General features: G+C 36.5%; 2 long non-coding RNA genes across 2 annotated transcripts; one reads left to right on the forward strand and one right to left on the reverse strand.

Annotated features, from left to right (window-relative positions):
• Nucleotides 1–12811: 12811 nt before the first annotated feature.
• Nucleotides 12812–13967, reverse strand: LOC129739502 (uncharacterized). The gene is made up of 3 exons (XR_008735877.1): nucleotides 13701–13967; nucleotides 13549–13604; nucleotides 12812–13415 (listed from the first exon to the last, which is right to left on the reverse strand). It is a non-coding gene; the product is annotated as an uncharacterized LOC129739502 (long non-coding RNA).
• Nucleotides 13968–14322: 355 nt separating this feature from the next.
• On the forward strand, nucleotides 14323–15168 carry LOC129739503 (uncharacterized). The gene is made up of 4 exons (XR_008735878.1): nucleotides 14323–14407; nucleotides 14471–14553; nucleotides 14618–14692; nucleotides 14783–15168. It is a non-coding gene; the product is annotated as an uncharacterized LOC129739503 (long non-coding RNA).
• Nucleotides 15169–19067: the final 3899 nt, after the last annotated feature.

Raw genomic sequence — 19067 nt, forward strand, 5'->3', positions numbered from 1 at the left:
ATTTTTATGCTGATGCCTCAGCTCTGACATATATGTAATAAAACGCGTCTACAACCATTTAAAGACGATAGTTTTATTAAAGCACGAATATAAAAGTGCACCGTGTAGGCTGAGTAGCAAGTGAGGACTGGCGCAGTTTCTATCTAGCTGAACATAAAATATCCCTACGACAATGCACATGTATGTATTAGTAGGAACACTGAATTAAATTCACATTTATATTACACGCTTTCTTTTTCTTTCAAGAGATGGAATGTTTAAGATTGCCACTGGCCATAACGTTTAGGAGGTACAACCAATCGTCCACTCCGGGTTGTTATAGGGAGACCGACAGCGGACTCGACCGCAACATTGGACGAGTGAGATTCATCATCTGGTTCAGTATCGCTAAATCCTAAAAATTCAGATTCGTCTGTGTCACTTCTACAATCGGGATAACTAGGAGTAGAATCAGTCGTACTCTTATGAACAAAATCTTCAGTTCCCTCTGGCACACATACGACCTCTGAGGAAGATGGATTTCTATCGCTTGGCAAAATTAGACCTTCAATGAGCTCCTCTTGGATATCTTCGTTATTGACTGTTGGGGATATAAATCGACGATTACGATGGAAGTGATTTCCGAAGCTATCACGCACTATATATGAACGACCATTGACATCACGGATCACTGTTCCATAACGCCACTCTCGACAGTTCTTCCTGAACATAATTTTTTGGCCAGTTTTTAACAAAGGTAACGGCTTAGTAGATCGGTCATAATACGTTTTTTGGTTTATTCTCTTTTGAACGTGTTTTAGCCGAACAAGCGAATTGTCGACACTTGTCCTTACCAACAAAGATTCATTGATTGGCATACGAGTTTTAACTTGTCTTCCGAAGAATAGTTGGCTTGGAGACATTTGCATGCTTGCAATTGGGGTTGTATTGTACTCAAGTAGGCGATATTGATATTGATCTACATCCCTTTCTTCATAGCACCTCTTAAGAATGTTTTTTGCTATTGCCACTCCTTTCTCGGCAAGTCCGTTGCTTTGCTGGTATCGAGGGCTAGAAAATTGTAGCAGTATGTTATTTTTGTTTGCATATTTCTCGTATTCAAGTGAGTTGAATGGTATGTTGTCACTACGTATCTGGGAAGGGTAACCATAGCTATTGAAAAATCTTTCGAAAACCTTACATACACTGGCCATGGTTTTATCTTGTAACCTTTCGCTGCAGATGAAACCCGAATATGCGTCTATCACAACCAACCAGTCTCGCCCGCCATATTCGAACAAATCAGTTGAAACTTTTTGAAATGGGTACTCGGCTATTGCGTCTTGAACAAGAGGTTCTTTCTGGTTGGCTCTTTTAAACTTTTCACACACCACACATTTCTCTACCAATTCCTTCAAATCATTGGTCATGCAAGGCCAAAAGAATTGCATTCTTGCACGAGCGAGTGTTTTCTCAACACCTAGATGAGGGGCATGAAGCCATTTACAGATAAGACCTTGGAGTTCGTTTGGAATAACCAATCTATGATCTTTAAATAATAGACCATTTTCGTAATGCAATTCATGGCGATACTTATAAAAACGTTGACTTAGATCATCCAATGTATGATACGATGGCCAACCTTGTTGAACGTACCTAATGTCGTGACTGATCGTCGCCTCATTCGGACACGTTTGCTTCAAATTTTTTTTTCTCTTTTTTTTAATCAATTTCACTTCCTTAAATACACGTTTTTCCACACAAGCACTTCGAATCATCTGTACCTTTAAAGCTCGCTCTATTAACTGACTCCTCATTCCTATATCTACGCCCGACACCTATTCTGTTCCAGCTTCTCGCTTTCTCTCACTCTCTCATACATATATTATACTCTCGAGTACTAGTATTCTCTCTTCTATTCTATCCATCATTCTTGACAACAGAATCGATGTTCACAAAATCGATCAAACAATCATACAGGGTCGTTCATACGACTTTTGAATATTGCTAACTCATTAGTTCAATTAAACTGATTTCAATGAAAGTAACATTTACCTATCTATCTACAATATTCTCTACATTCGCCTCTACCTGTACTCTTACTTGTCAACTTCATATACTAAATCGCCAATTATTCTATACGTTGTCGTTTAAAAAGCAAAATTTTATATTCGATAAATATTTTTTTATGTATTTATTAACGATATATTATCTACTATATCATTTTAAATCTTATTTTGTTCTAGTAACTTTGAAGAGATCGCCATGTTGCTAATGAAAACATACTCAAACTTATGATTTTGTTCAATCCTCTGTTTATATCTTATAAATATACGTCAAAAGCTTTGCACAAAACAAAATCTTACATATGTCGTTCCAGTTGCTTATTAATATAATGTTTAAAAAAAATATTGGGCTCGTTCGAATAATATTTTACCAAAACTTTGTACCTTCTTTCCGTTTTTTCTCTAATGTTTACATTTTTAAGTATACCGAATACTTGTTTTTTTTTTCTTTACTCCCAACTCCTTTTCAATATTACTCTTTAATTTTGCGCTTCAATCTCTTTTTTTTTTACTCTTCCATATTCACTATTTATTTTCTATTTTTGTCTCTTTGCTATTTTTCTACCTACTATTTACTCTTGACTCTTTGTTCTCTACTTCCATTGTTTTATGTTTTAGTTTTTTGTTTACTTTGTATTCTTTATTCGTTGCTCTTTACCTATTAGTTATATTCTTTGTCCATTTCTACTAGGTACTTGCTTTTTACTCTTTATTATTGAAACTTTACTTTTAACTTCTAACTCTATACTTTTTGCTGTTCAATACTTATTAATAACATTTGTCTTTGTAATCTCCATTGTATATTAATAATATTTCACTCTTTATTCGTTTCTGTTTAGGTTATAATTCAAAATTCTTATTCATTTACTTTTTACTCTTCATACTTAACTCTTCTTCTTTATACCTTACTCATTATTCATAACTTATAACTTCTGATTCTTTAACTTTTGACATTTTGGTATATGCTCATCACCTTTTACTCTCCACTTGTCTTTTTTTACTATTTACTCTTGATTTTAACTTCTTACGCTCTACTCTTTACTTTTCACTCTTCACTCCGGCAATACTTTTTCCTGTTGTTTATTCTTTGCTCTTTAAAATGGACTCTTTATTCTCCATTATTTACTCTTTACTTTTTAATCTTAACTTTCAATCATTCACTTTTCACTCTTAACTTCTTACTGTTTAGTTTTCACTCTTTACACTCAGGTCCTTGGTATGCCTTTTATACTTTTAACATTGTTTTTTTTTATTCTCAACTCATTACACTCTACTATTTACTTTTTACTATGTACTCTTCATTTTTTTTTAACTGTTTACTCTTTACTCTGTCTTCTTTACTCTTCCCTCTTTACTTCTTTTTTCTACTCTCTACCTTTAATCGTTCAATCAACACTCTGTACCCTTTACTTTTCACTCTTCAATACTCTTATTTTTATTACATTTATCATTCACTCTTCACTTTTTCTGAACTTATGACGCTTAGCTCCCTTACTAAATCTAACTTAATCTCCTTAATATTTACTCTTCATCATTTACTCCTCATTTCTTCCTCTTTAATGTTTACTTTTCTCTCTTCACTCTTCACTCTGTCCTTTTTCTTCTTTATTCCTCCTCCATTACTTTTTTTCTTTTTCATTTTGACTTTTTGTTCTTCACTTGTTATTTTTTTACTAATTTATCTTAATTTTTCTCTTTTGTATATCCTACACAGTTCATTACCCACTCTCCACGCTTTACTCTTTCTCTTTGATATTCACATTCTTTCTTCATATTCGTTTTTCCTGCTCGCTCCAACTCATAACTGTTTTTTTTCTAGAATTTTATTATTTTTAATTCTAAGTATGTTTCTTTTACTATTCATTATCTTGATTGAATTGAAAAGATCTATCGATTATTTTTTAATTATTTAAAACAATTGTTCCGCCAAAATTACCTGAAGTACCTATTCTACTCGAAACTATGAATATGCTATTAGCTCTACTACTCAAATCTTCATTCACAGTACTTTTTTTTTTACTTTGAACTCCTAACTCTTCATTCTCTACTCTTTTTACCTTTTTATTCCCTAATCACTACTTTTTTCTTTTCTTGCTTTACTCTACAAGCTATATCTTCGTCTTTATACTTTACTCTTCATTCACAAATCATGATTTCTTATTCTTTTACATTTAACATTTTGATACATGCTCATCACTTTTTACTCTACACTTCTCTTTTTTTTTTTACTATTTACTCTTGAATTTACTCTTGATTTTAACTCCTTACGTTCTACTCTTTACTTTTCACCCTTCACTCCGGCAATACATTTTCCTGTTGTTTATTCTTTGCTCTTTAAAATGGACTCTTTATTCTCCATTATTTACTCTTTACTTTTTTATCTTAACTTTCAATCAATCTCTTATCACTCTTCCCTTCTTACTATTTAGTTACTCTTTACTTCACTCTTTACACTCAAGTCCTTGGTATTCCCTTCATTCTTTTAACTTTTTTTCTCACAACTCACTACTTTTTACTATGTACTCTCCATTATTTTTAACTGTTTTCTCTTTACTTTGTATTCTTTACTCTTCCGTCTTTACTTTTTTCTCTACTCTCTACCTTTTATTGTTCAATCAACACTCTTTACCCTTTACTTTTCACTCTTCAATAATCTTATTTTTTTTATTACATTTATTATTCACTCTTCACTTTTTCTGAACTTATGACGCTTAACTTTCTTACTAAAATTACCTGAAGTACCTATTCTCCACATAAATATGAATATGCTCTTAGCTCAACTCTCCAATCATTATTCACAGTAGTTTTTTTTACTTTGAACTCTTAACTCTTCATTCTTAACTTTTTACGCTCCACTATTTGTTGTTCACTTTTTCTGTTTTCTTCATTCTTTGTTGTTTTTACCTTTTTATTCTCTAATAACTACTTTTTTCTATTTTTGCTTCACTCTACAATCTTTACTTCTTTTTTTCTCTTCACTTAAGCTGTTTTTAAATCATCCTTCTTTTTGCTCTTGACATCACATCGCTTCTTTATTGCTTTTAAAAGTACTCTCTATAATTTACCATTTTTCCTCAATACTTTCCCCTATTCTATAAATTCTTTTTTGTTTACTCTTTGCATTATACTTTTTTTTTACTTTTTATTTCTAAAGCTTAACTTTTTTTTTCTTAACTCTTCAAATTTTTTTATCTTTTTCCGATCTTATATCCTAATTTATCCTTTCTGCCTACTCTTTATGGTTTACTCTCAATCCTCTGCCTAACATCTTCACTCTCTTCTGAAGACGTTGTATTTTTTACTCTCTACTCTTTACTAATTACTTTTTGCTCCAAATAATTTACTCTTCTTTTTCTTTTATTCTTTTAAATTTTACTCCTTGTTCATTAGTCTTTATTTTCCTCCTTAACTTTTCAGGCTTTATTTTCACCATTCACTATTCTTTATACTCTCTTCTTACGTCTCTTGATTTGATATTAGGCAATTAATTCTTTACCGACCTCTTGCATGACTTCTACGTCATGCTACTTAGTACAAAACGTGATTTTTACTTTTAACACATAAACTGTTAAGCTGTCTTGTCTTTAAATAATTGGCTATTCCTTTTTTTTTGCCTCCAATTTTTTGATTCTTGAATCCTTATTCAGAACTTTTCAATCCTCTTATTTATTAATAAAACTCTGCCCTTTACTTACTACTATTTTCTATTTATTCTTCACGTCTACCTCCATATTCTTAACTATCCATCCTGTTTCTTTTAAATTATTAAGTTTTTTTCTTATTATTTTTCTATAATCGTTGCTTGCACTCTCCGTATTTTCATGTTTATCTTATTTCTAAGATTTCGTCCTTTACCGTTACTTTTACCAGGTATTTATTTTTTTAATTTTTTGTTCTTCTATTTTTACTCTTTGTTTGTAAGTCTTTGCCTTTGTTTTTTACTTTTCAATATTTAGTTTTCACCATTCACTTTGTCTCTCTATATACTCTCTACTTGTTTTTCTTGAATTTATGCTTGGCTCTCTATTCTCAATCTCCGAATCTATTTTTTTTTACAACTTTTTCGATGTCTATTTCTTGACTTCCAATCCATGATACTTAACATTTGACTCTTGAACCGGGATATATTTACGCTGTGCGTATATTTTTCTTTTAACGCTTTTCATAGTTTTTTTAAAACTTGAACATTATCTCTTGTTTAGAGTTATGAATATTTGCATTCTTATTTTCCTGTTTTCCTCTTGGCTCTTGGTTCCAAGGTACTGAAACTTGAAACTGAGAACTCCTCCTCTTCTTCAACTTTATCAGTTTGGACTGTCACACTAAGTCAGTAGGTATTCATTTCATTTTACCTTTTGGGACTGTTATTCAGCCACTGTTATATACTTTCATCAACTTAATCTGCTTGGGACTGTTACTAACCCACGGCAGAACATCATTTTTATTTTCATTTAACCTGTAGGGACTGTTGTTATTCACCCAGAAACAGGACTTCATTGTTATCAACTTAACCTTTTTGGGACTGTTATTCACCCAAAACAAGACTTTATTTTTTATTGAACTTAACCTGTTGGGACTGTTATTCACCCAAAGCAGGACTTCATTTTTATCAACTCAATCTGTTTGGACTGTAATTCACCCAAAAACAGGACTTCATTTTTATCAGATCAACCTGTTTGGGACTGTTATTCACCCAAAGCAGGACTTCATTTTTTTTTCAATTTAACCTGTTGGGACTGTTATTCACCCAAAAACAGGACTTCATTTTTATCGGCTTAACCTGTTTGGGACTGTTATTCACCCAAAGCAGGACTTTATTTTTTATTGATCTTAACCTGTTGGGACTGTTATTCACCCAAAACCAGGACTTCATTTCTATCAACTCAACCTGTTTGGACTGTAATTCACCAAAAAACAGGACTCCATTTTTATCAGATCCATCTGTTTGGGACTGTTATTCACCCAAAGCAGGACTTCGTTTTTTTTTTTCAATTCAACCTGTTGGGACTGTTATTCACCCAAAGCAGGACTTAATTTTTACTGAACTTAACCTGTTGGGACTGTAATTCACCAAACACAGGACTTTATTTCTTCTTCTACGTCTTCATGGCTCTTATGATCTTACAATATTACTCTTTGTATTGGGTCTTGAGTTTTTACTCTTCAATCCTCACTAATGACTCACAATTTAGCTTCTTGAAACGTAATTTTTCATTGTAGACGGTTCACTTTTTGGCTGTTAACTCTTGAATACTTACATGTTTTATCAACTCTTTCCTTGATTTCTTGACTTCATCATATTCAATTCAATTAGTTTCATCTATTAGGGACCGTCATGAACCCTAACAGGACTTTTTTTTTTTTCATCCAACCGTTGGGGACTTTTCCACTCCTGAATTGACTTTATTATATTCAATTCACAATTGGCTCTACCTACTAGAGACTAAACATAACCATAACAGGCCTATAATATTAAATTTGTTATCTCTCTACTTTAATTTTAGTTTCGTTTTTTTTAACCTTTCCCACGTAATCAATTAAGAATGTGCTGTACCTATTAGGAACTATTATCCCTGAAAGGACTTTTACAACATATGATTTCCAAAAATCCAATTCTTTGGGGACTTTTTCATCACAGCATAACCAACATCATAAATCAACTTTAATTTTTTTTTTGTGAAAATTTGATCTTAAATATTCCTTTCAAGTGTAGCCTCCTTCATTTTAATTAGACTCATCTTTTGTTGTTTTTGAAATAATTCACATTTTAACACTTTATCATCTACCCTGAAAATTTGGTTTCAAAGCCCCACTTTTTTAATGCTCATTGCACTTAGGGTAAAATGAATTATCAGAAAACATACACCAAGTTTATAATTCTCACTTTTTGTGATTATTTTCATACCATTGAAAAAAGAATTCCAGCTTCCACAAGAAACAACACAAAAACAACGCTTAATTTGTTTATTTATTTAATTTATTAATTGCAACAATCAAACTTTTTTTTTGACAGATCGAAAAAAGTTTTGCTTCACATAGTTCTCATTCGTCCTTCTATGAAATTTGGATTACCACTCATTTTTTATACGTGGCCGCCATTTAGAATCATCGTCACAAAGTGAACCATACTGTGTTTTTTTTTAAGTTTTCTTCTGAATTAAACATACCTGTTCGAAAGACTCTCGCTCGTCTACCAACCACGCCATTGTCGTGACTGATCGTCGCCTCATTCGGACACGTTTGCTTCAAATTTTTTTTTCTCTTTTTTTTAATCAATTTCACTTCCTTAAATACACGTTTTTCCACACAAGCACTTCGAATCATCTGTACCTTTAAAGCTCGCTCTATTAACTGACTCCTCATTCCTATATCTACGCCCGACACCTATTCTGTTCCAGCTTCTCGCTTTCTCTCACTCTCTCATACATATATTATACTCTCGAGTACTAGTATTCTCTCTTCTATTCTATCCATCATTCTTGACAACAGAATCGATGTTCACAAAATCGATCAAACAATCATACAGGGTCGTTCATACGACTTTTGAATATTGCTAACTCATTAGTTCAATTAAACTGATTTCAATGAAAGTAACATTTACCTATCTATCTACAATATTCTCTACACCTAACAATACGCAAATACCTCTCATCGTTTTCAAGAGTTTTAATGTAACGATCGTAATTGTCTTTGGACATACATGCGCGTTTTGTTAATGAATGAACGACACATTCAAGTTTTTCGTCTACATCTTCAGTATTTGGCAAAGACGCACGTGAAAGGCAGTCGGCGACTAAGACTTGTTTACCTGGCACATACACAAGGTTCAAACCTGGATATTTAAGAAGTGCCAGAAACAATCTTTGCAGTCGTGGTGTTACATCATCAATATCTCGTTTAATTAAACTTTCTAGCGGTTTATGATCTGATTCCACGTCAAAGTCTCTACCATACAGAAAATTGTGGAAACGTGTGCAAGCGAATTGAACTGCCAACAGTTCCTTCTCAATTTGAGCCCACCTTTGCTCACTTTGAGTTAACGTGCGAGAAGCAAAAGCTATAGGACCATCTTCTTGTAGGAGTACGCATCCCAAACCATCTTTCGAACTATCGGTTTGTACTTTGCATGGCTTTGTGGGATTGAACATAGAAAGAATAGGTGGTTTCCCCAATGACTCTCTCAAATCTTCAAACTCATTGTTATGGTTATCGTTCCATTCCCATTTAGCACCTTTGTGAGTCAAGCTACGAAGATGAGTAGTGCGCTTCGACAAATTGGGGATAAATTTAGCCAAATACTTGAGTAACCCCAACAAGCGAGAAACATCGGTAACGTTTTTTGGTTTTGGCATATGCGTTATTGCACGAACATCTTTATCAAGCGGACAAATTTTATTTTGACCAATCAAATGACCCATGAACTTAACTCGTTCTTGACGAAACTGCAATTTGTCAGAATTAAATTTGACATTATTTTCTCGAGCTCGTACAACTATTTCAGATAAAATATGATCATGTTCAGTCTCATTTTCACCGGCAATTACGACATCATCGAAATAAATTTCGACACCGGGAATATCCCCAAAAATCTTGACCATTCGTCGCTGAAACATCTCCGGAGCATTATTTAAGCCAAACGGAACCCTATTCCAACGAAAACGCCCAAAAGGAGTCATGAAGGTAGTCAAATTAGAACTCTCGGTATCAAGCTCCATTTGCCAAAATCCACTGCTCAGGTCCATGACCGTGAATACCCGTTTACCAGACAAACGATTTAGTAAATCCTCTTGTGTTGGAATTAAGTAATGCTCTCTTTTGATACATTTATTTAGAGGTTTCGGATCCAAACAGATTCGCAAGCTGCCATTAGGCTTCTCCACCACTTGCATATTGCTAACCCAATCTGTTGGATAATCTACTGGAGAAATTACACCCTTTTCAACCATGAGTTTTAATTCTTCTTTAACTCGATCATGTAGAGCAAGAGGTATTCTTTTTTTATAGTGCAATTGTGGAACGGAATTAGGTTTTAAAACAATAGAGTTTTTACCAGGAAATTTCCCTAAACCTTCGAAAATATCTCGAAACCTACTAACAAAATCGTTTTTATTAGATGGGATATCTAGACTAGAGAGTTTGCATAAACGTTTTATCAACCCAAACTCACTACACGTTTGTAGTCCAAGAAGTGGTTCTAAGGCATTATCCACCACTAAGAATTTGGCGGTTTGAGTAACATTCGTCAAAGGGTCGAAACAAGGCAGCTCAACTTTTCCGAAAATGTTTATTTTATTGTTGCTGTAATCAAACACTGGACCGTCATTTGAATTTTGTAAGGGGACTTCAACTTTCTTTAACAAACTGAGCGGTACACAGTTAACATCGGAACCTGTGTCCAACTTGAAATGTACTGGCAAATCTTTGATATAGTAAATTTTTTTCCATCTCTCAAAGCGACTATTAGTATCCAAATTAGAAATTATTCTGTAGGAATCAATAGGGAAATAGTTTTTAAATATTTGTGCATTGTCGACCTTACTAATAAGCTTACCTGCGTCAGCCCAGTTCAACGAGTTTATTGCATTTTTGACATCACTGGATGGGGTCGCCCTGTTGACCCGGTTGCCTGTTCCTCCGATTAAAGTTGCCTTGTTGGTCCTGTTCGGTTGCCAGGATGCTTGGTGGCCTCGACTTGTGGATTGCTCAGCTTCGACCACCTGATTCGCACCTTCTCGACGGCGGCAAAATTTGGCGAAATGCCCCACTGTGTTGCAGCTGAAGCAAGCGGCCCGAATTGCTGCACAATGCTTCCGATGACCTCGTTGATAGGGTTTGCCGCAATTGTAGCACAAGTTGCGGTTCAAGGATGCCACCTGTAGAGCATCATCTTCGGTATGCTTGAGTTCCACCGCCTTAACTTCCAAGGATCCGCTTTTTCGATCTAACAGTAACCTATTTTCCGATGCTGCTTCGAAAATCTTGCATGTTTCGGTCACCTTTCCCAGCGGATCGTCCTTACCATCAAGCAGCTTCAATTGCAGTTTTTTATCTTGTACTCCAATAATGATTCTATCACGAATCATGCGATCAGAGTAGGGGGTTTGACAATTTGTACACGAATAATCGCAATATTGTACCTGTGTGCGTAAAGCTGTTTCGAATTCACTGAAAGTCTGCTTCTCCTTTTGTTCGATGAGGTTGAACTTGAAGGCCTCCATCGCCACATTCTTCCGTGGCATACAATAGTCGTCGAACGCTGAGATTATTTGTGCTAGTGTGTGTGTCTCATTCTGGTCACCGTCTCCATTTTCGCCTTCAGCGGCAGGACCAAACATGGCGTCCGCACTGCCATCGTTCGGATAGAGTGTATTGAAGATTTCTACTCCACGAGGACCGATTAACCACAAGAACGTTGCGACTTTATTCGCTTCACTTTCGGTCATTTTGTTGTTCGCCCGTAAATAAATCGCAAATGCTTGTTTCCAACGGGGCCACTCGTTTGAGAGGTTGGCTGCATCAAGTGGCTGTGGCAAACGCGAATCGAATCCAGACGCCATCTTTGATCAAACCTCGTTTTCTCCGCTACCGAAATGTCCTCAAAACTGTTTGTTTTAAAAGCACTTTAACTCACTGGTGGGATATTCAACAATATCCCACTTCTGACACCATGTAATAAAACGCGTCTACAACCATTTAAAGACGATAGTTTTATTAAAGCACGAATATAAAAGTGCACCGTGTAGGCTGAGTAGCAAGTGAGGACTGGCGCAGTTTCTATCTAGCTGAACATAAAATATCCCTACGACAATGCACATGTATGTATTAGTAGGAACACTGAATTAAATTCACATTTATATTACAATATATCCTGAGAAGTAGTTGGCGAACCTCTTCCAGACTGTGTCGATGGAGCATCGAATTACAGCGGTATGATTTCGAGATCAAACACCGACGTGGTTCCGATAACATCGTACCAGATGCATTATCTCGCGCGGTTGAAGAACTGCATTCGGTACCTGGTCAGTCTAACTGGTACCTGTCCATGGTCGCGAACGTCAACAAAGACCCTGAAAGCAATAAAGATTACAGGATAGAAAATGGCATCCTTAAGAAATTTATGTCCTCCAATGAACCCAGTACCGACTACCAATTTTCGTGGAAAATTTGCGTCCCCCCTGACCTACAAGAGCAAATCCTAACTGAAAATCACGACGATTCCTTACACTTGGGGTACGAGAAGACCCTGGCAAAAATTAAAAAATTGTATTTTTGGCCCAAAATGGCACAACATGTACGTTCATACATTAAAAAATGCAATCTTTGCAAAGAATGTAAGCCATCTAATCAATCCCAACACCCCCCGATGGGCAACCTTAGAATTGCCACGAAACCATTCCAAATCATTGGACTAGATTTTATCCAGTCACTTCCGCGAAGTAAACAAGGAAATGTGCACCTTCTGGTCGTAATGGATATTTTTTCTAAGTTTAGCCTCTTGTTTCCCGTCAGAAAAATATCCACTCCAATAGTTTGTAAACTACTCGAAGAAAACTTGTTCCGTCGGTATTCTACACCAGAATGCCTCATTTCAGATAATGCGTCCACATTTCTCTCGAAGGACTTTAAGGCTTTTCTCGACAGATTCAAGGTTCGTCACTGGACCAACTCTCGTTATCACAGCCAATCTAATCCAGTAGAAAGGCTAAATCGAACAATAAACGCCTGCATCAGGACCTATGTGAGGTCTGATCAGACGCTATGGGATACGCGCATCTCAGAAATAGAACACGCCCTGAATAGTACACCTCATAGTGCCACAGGATTTTCTCCTTATAAAACGTTATTTGGCCACGAAATCGTAAACTTTGGGGATGAACATCGCATCGACAGGGATGTTGGGGAAATTTCGGACACTGATAGGCAGACACAGCACGTCAAAACAAACCAATTTATTCGCGATATTGTTTCTAAAAATTTAAAGAAAAATTATGATAAAATGACTAAAACTTACAATTTGAGATATAAAACAGCTGCTCCCGTATACAAAGTTGGACAGTCAGTCTTCCGTAGGAATTTTCGCCAATCTTCAGCAATCGACAAATATAATGCCAAACTAGGGCCATGTTATCTCCCTTGTACGGTTATAGCCAGACTCGGGACGAGCTCTTATGAGTTGGCTGATACTACTGGGAAGTCGATCGGTGTCTTCTCCGCTGCTGACTTGAAACCTGGCACCTAAGAAAACGAAAAAAAACACAAGCACACACAGTAACCATTCTCGATTTAAAAATAACGATACTTAAACTCACCTGTCGTATTCTGCGTTGATTCACTTCAGTCTCTTCCTGTACAGGTCGTCGATGCGAAAATCTGAAACGACAAAGAAATGCGATTGATTTTCCCAGCTTGGAAATACAAAGCAACCATTTCGGATGTGTTGCAGAATGGAAATATCAAAACAAGAAAGAGATCACAACAAAAAGAAAAAAAAACTAATCTTTACCTGATGATGTTTCAAGTAGTAATCACTTTCCGGATATTCCTCCACTGCAGTTTTAGCTGAAACAGAAAAGAGATAGAAAAACGATATAATTATGCTAAAATCTGCACCAATAGCGCTGAATGAGGACATATTATGCGAAAATTTAGACTTACCTTGAGTATCGACGGCAACAATTAGTTTGTTGACATCTAAAACTTAAATATTCAACAGTTCCACCCACTTTTATTTTGGTCATGTTCTTCTTGTTTTCTTCTTAAGAAAACATTTCACTTTCCTTTTGACGTATCTCGTGAGTGACCGTCAAGAAAGAACCTTACAACAGCGGAATACACTGAACTAAAATCTTAGCTGTTTCTGTCACGTGCTGACTTGAAAACATGCAAGTTGCGATTTTAGATAGTTCAAAGGGATGAATCTTTATTTTGTTCATTCAAACCAAAGAAGAGCTACACCGTTACATTCATCTCTCTCAGAACAAAATGATTGTGTACACAATCATTTTAAAAAGGGACGATGGGGTAATGTAACAGTTTGTTACTTATTTCTATGCAACTCCGTCACAAAATCGCCTAACTCCTATCCTCCGTGGTGAAAACTACAACAGTCATTTCAATTCCCTTTTCCAAAAACGCCTAAACGCAGGCACTTTCCTCTAGGGGTTATCCATGGGCGTCGGGTTTAGGCAGGGTTCGTACCGGGGAAGTGATATCACTCGGAGAGCGACACACTCGAGTAAAATTTAATGAACGCGTATGTGTGTCGGTCGAAAGTATTTGAGTCTTGTCACGTTTCGTCCATACAGAGCTTGTTCTTTCTGCCTGTGAACGTTCTAGATAACGGAAGTGCGCGTCGTGTAATTGTAATTTCGTAGTTGTTAAAAAAAAGTGATGTAAATGTTTTAAAAGTTATTCTACTATTTCAGATAGAAGCAAGGAAAAGTCAAGCCTTACAAAAATTAGAAGTTAAAATCCTATTTAAAAGGGCTAACGTTAAACTAAAAGTACGGTTAGTAAAATATTGTGAAATTAAATGTAACATGTTAAAACTTAATGTATATACACATAAATAGATAAAAAAGTGGTTAAAAACACACCGACCACATTGAGTGTACAACAAAATTCTACAGAAACAATACGTTAAAAAGGTAAATTATTATAAGAAAACCATAACATAAAATGTAAAACACGTGCACATTAAAACAATACGTCACAGATATCATAACCGATTTTGGCAGGTCCAAGAGGACCTTTTTTGTGTTTTCGTCTATTTGTACCAGCACGCGACGCAGCCGATAACAAAACAGGGCAGAAATAAATCGGAACGCCAATAATCCGATACATCGAACGACTGACAACAAGTACGTCCCTCGTGGCAAAATCCGAGACTACACGAGAACGATCGTACTGCTGGTCGTTGGCTCTTCCGGGACGCCGGAAAAGAGCCAATGGTACCTTGAACGGTGCTGCAATATTTCCGCATCGATTCAACGAGCCGAACCGAAAATAACATCTGCCGTACATCGGGTTCAACGGAATGCCGAAAACAACTAATCTACCTGCCGAGTTGCAAACGAACCGCAAGTATTAATGTGTGACGTATGTAGGGAACATTATTATGAATAAACCCAAATCATGTTAAGTTGAACCCTATAGGATTTCTGTTTGGTAGAGTAACTTTAATCCCTTTACATTATTTATTGTTTCGTGGTAACGTTTAAGGCTGAATGAGCCTCCCCCAAAACTTCATTTCTAAAGCAGTCCAGACTAGAAATTACCAGCTCTATTTCGCGTGTAACTAAATGTAATAGTTTGACCCGAATGGCATCATGCGAAGTACCCACCCGGTTCTACGTCCCTGTCTGATCTGATTCTTGGTGATTTCCCTTATTTGAGTTCTCCGGAGGAAAGTGTCTCGGGTTTAAAAGAAAGCAGTCGCATACGATCCTGAGTTCCTAGCATAATTTCCCTTTCCCATGTTCCCCACCCACTGAGTGTAGCTGTCAAGTTACAACCTGAAGCGATATTGTCGATGAAATTTTCGAGTAATTCGGGGAACAATCACGTCGAGCTGATTCGGGTTAGTAACCGGCTGGTTTGTGGAGCTGTCAACAATCATCTTCTCGAAATATAAACGCCGGTACAATTCACTGTTCTGAAATGTTCATGAAAATTGATAAGTACACACAGCGAAAAATAATTTGGTTTCATAAAAAGTGCGGAGAAAAAAAGGATCTTTTTTTGTTGATTTAAGGTTCCAGTCACATCTACAATAAGACGTGTGATCGATCTGGTGTCCATCACCGTATCATCGACCTGATACCAATCATCGGATAGGTAGTTGATCCTAAGCAATCGTCGGATACTTACACATTGGCTGATATGAATAAAGCTCTAGTAATTGCTTTTGCTGTTTTCGAGCAGTTTTGTGAGTCGAATACTTCGAATGGCATGCATATTTTTAATCCGGAGCTGGTTGAAAGTAAATGTTTTACTCTGCTTTTTCATATCTAGTTGAGCAAATGATTCCTAATTTTGCCATTCTAAAGTTCGAGCTGAGTAAAAGCTATCGAAGCAATTGCTTTATTCTTATTCATACCACCTATTGTACCTAAGATTAAGTTTATTAAAAAAAAAAAGACTCACCAGAAATCTTTTCCTCTTGGTCTTCAAACAGCGTCGTTTTAAGTGTTTGTTTGCAGTTAAGATGACTTCGCAGTATGGGACCACATTCAATTACCACCGTACACTATAGTAAACAATTGTGGGGAAGGTGAAATCGAACTGCGAAGTTTCCGTTCGCGTGACTTCCGACCATCCCACATTCCGACTGGATCTGGCTCTTGCTCGCCGTTTTCTCCATAAAGGCAAGAGGACCTTGGTTGGTTGATTGGAATCCGGCATCAGCAACTGCGCTTTAGGATCGACTACCAGCCGGATTGACTCCCTACTGAAACCCTGCGTCCGACGGTGTCTTCCGCCAACTTCTAGAGTTCTCGAATGGGCACTGGAACTGGCTACAGATAAGCATCAATAAGTGTCAGGATTCAGGAAACACACAAGTTAGAAACATTAAAACTTACCCTATTATCGGAGAAACCGGAATGTAGCCGCCGTACCAGGATGGGATGGATTGTCCGGTGAACCGCAATTTTTACCATGGTATGCATATGCCAAGTGTTTTTATTTTGATTTCGCAATAAGACGGCTAAGACCAATATGGTCCAACCTGCCTTGATGCTTCGGCGCTGCTGATGCGTGATAGATTTAAGTCATGGCGTTTTGGTGGGAAAATGCCAAATATAATTATTATTTTTGTTTTACCACATTTTGCTGCTTTCGGTCGACTTAACTTGCTGCGCACTCGGATGATAATCCAGTCCAGCTTTGCTGGCACTGATTAATAACTTGGGACTAGTCGATACTGCAACGGAACTGAGAATGGCCACTCTGAAAAGTATTAATCATTATTAACCATAGAATATGACACTGAACACACGAGAAATTTCCACCTGGCTTATCATAAAACACCGGTATTTTTAGCAGATAGCGCTCCGTTCCGAGCGATGACCAATCACACTTACGTAAATAAAAGCGATTTTGAATCTATATAATTTACAAAAATGGTGGCATCGACTTACCCATATCGGATGTTCTATCCAGGCCTACGGGTTATTGAATTCCTTGAAGAATCTTGTTGACTATACCTGATGAACTGTCCTTCCTCAGCAAACGATAATACCATAACAAAACTGTTGAAGGAACACTAATTTGTCTATTATTTTTATTTTACATTACGACGAAACGAAATTAAAATGGCAGTGAAACGTTTCCTATTTGTCTTTGCCTATTTTACAGCGCAAGCGGGATGCCACTAATACATTGTGAGAGAGAGAGACAGTTGCGCTCAAAGCTGCCAGAAAAAGACGCTTGAAATTTGACGTCTGTTTTGACAGCGACACTGAATTACAGATATCGGTGTTCTTTTACCGAAAATTTTCTGCAAAGCGATTTGTTTACATAAAAATAAACGAACTCCGCTAAATCAAGAACTGATTTACCGAACTCGGTAAAAACAATACGTCAAATTGATCAATTACCGAAATTTTTCGAATTACAGACCAGGTTCTGTAAAATAAATTACCGAACTCGGTAATTTTCGTTTACTGTGTGGGTGACTCTACACGGTAAACAAAGTTACTCTGTTCTGTATAAAAATCCATACAGATTCGAGAAAAGTGTCTCCACTTAGTTTTAAGTTTGGGCGCTTTACGCAGAGCGTGAGCAAAAAGCTTTTATACATTCGAAAGCTTTCAGCCAGTTAGTCAATTCTGTATATTTTGACATGGGGATGCCCATGCATTTTTAAAATTTGTGTAGAAAAGTAAAATTAAAGAAATTTCTAGAATAAGGCTCTTTTCGAAAAATAAATCTTTATTTTATATAAATACATCATGATAGGCAGCAATATACATGATTTGAATGCGAAATGAAACTATCAAACATATGACCATCCTCGCGTTCCACACGGAAGGTGCTCCGTATGTGGTCACTCAGCGCATGAAAGCTAATGTGCGAGCATTACTGGAAGGCTGATAGACGAGGGCTCTGCACCGGTTCCTTACCGACGACACCGCTAGGAAGCAGCTAGGAACGTGTCCAGAGGGAAAATATTCTGCAGTGCCACTCTATTGCTAGAGCATTACATTGCAGAGCCACTAAAAAAAACAAAAAAAAATTACTCATGGATTGTTCATCAGATTTTAATTCCAAAAACATACCATTTAAAAGTAAGCCGCCTGCTTCTCGCCATAGTCCATATAGAACGGGATCCAGACCTGGTAGGAGTACTAAGGGTCTTTCCGATCTCATCGAGGTTTTCTTTCGGAGACATTTATATTATCCGTAGTGCAGATAAATTTCACCTGTTGATTAAATTAAAGTGTGGTCAGAGAAATAAAACCACATATAAACACAAAATATGATTAGTGACGATGATTAAAGCAAAACTAATGGTTACCAAGAAAGATCAATACCTGCTTATTTCTCACTTGTTTCCCAAGAGCCATTGGTAAGGCTGCCATCGATCCTTTGAGCTGCATCGCCATAAATAGGATCTAACCAATGGATTGGAGTGTTATTTATGACACGTTACAGGATTCGATTTGTTTGGTGGTTTGAGCTAGCGCGGATCCGTTCTTCGCATTTTTCCAGAACTGTTGGCAGCTTCTTCCGATTCCGAAAAGATATCTCGGCCAATTTCTAAAATGAGATTTGTTTATAGGTAAACTAAACGGTATTTGGATTTAAATAGCTGCGATTCAGCCAACAGTAAACAGACAACAATACAACTGAATAATAAAAACTCACAGAAACCAGAACCAGGTCGATATTGTCTTCCGGCGGTGCCCTTCCAGCATTCTGTTGAAAGACATAATCCTCCTATGTCACATATCCATGGGTTCGGATCAAAAAAATAGCCTATGAATGATACAAAAAAGACCTAAATTAATGATCCCTGAC

Source organism: Uranotaenia lowii, chromosome 1 (genome assembly GCF_029784155.1).
Source record: "Uranotaenia lowii strain MFRU-FL chromosome 1, ASM2978415v1, whole genome shotgun sequence".
NCBI classification, from domain to species: domain Eukaryota; kingdom Metazoa; phylum Arthropoda; class Insecta; order Diptera; family Culicidae; genus Uranotaenia; species Uranotaenia lowii.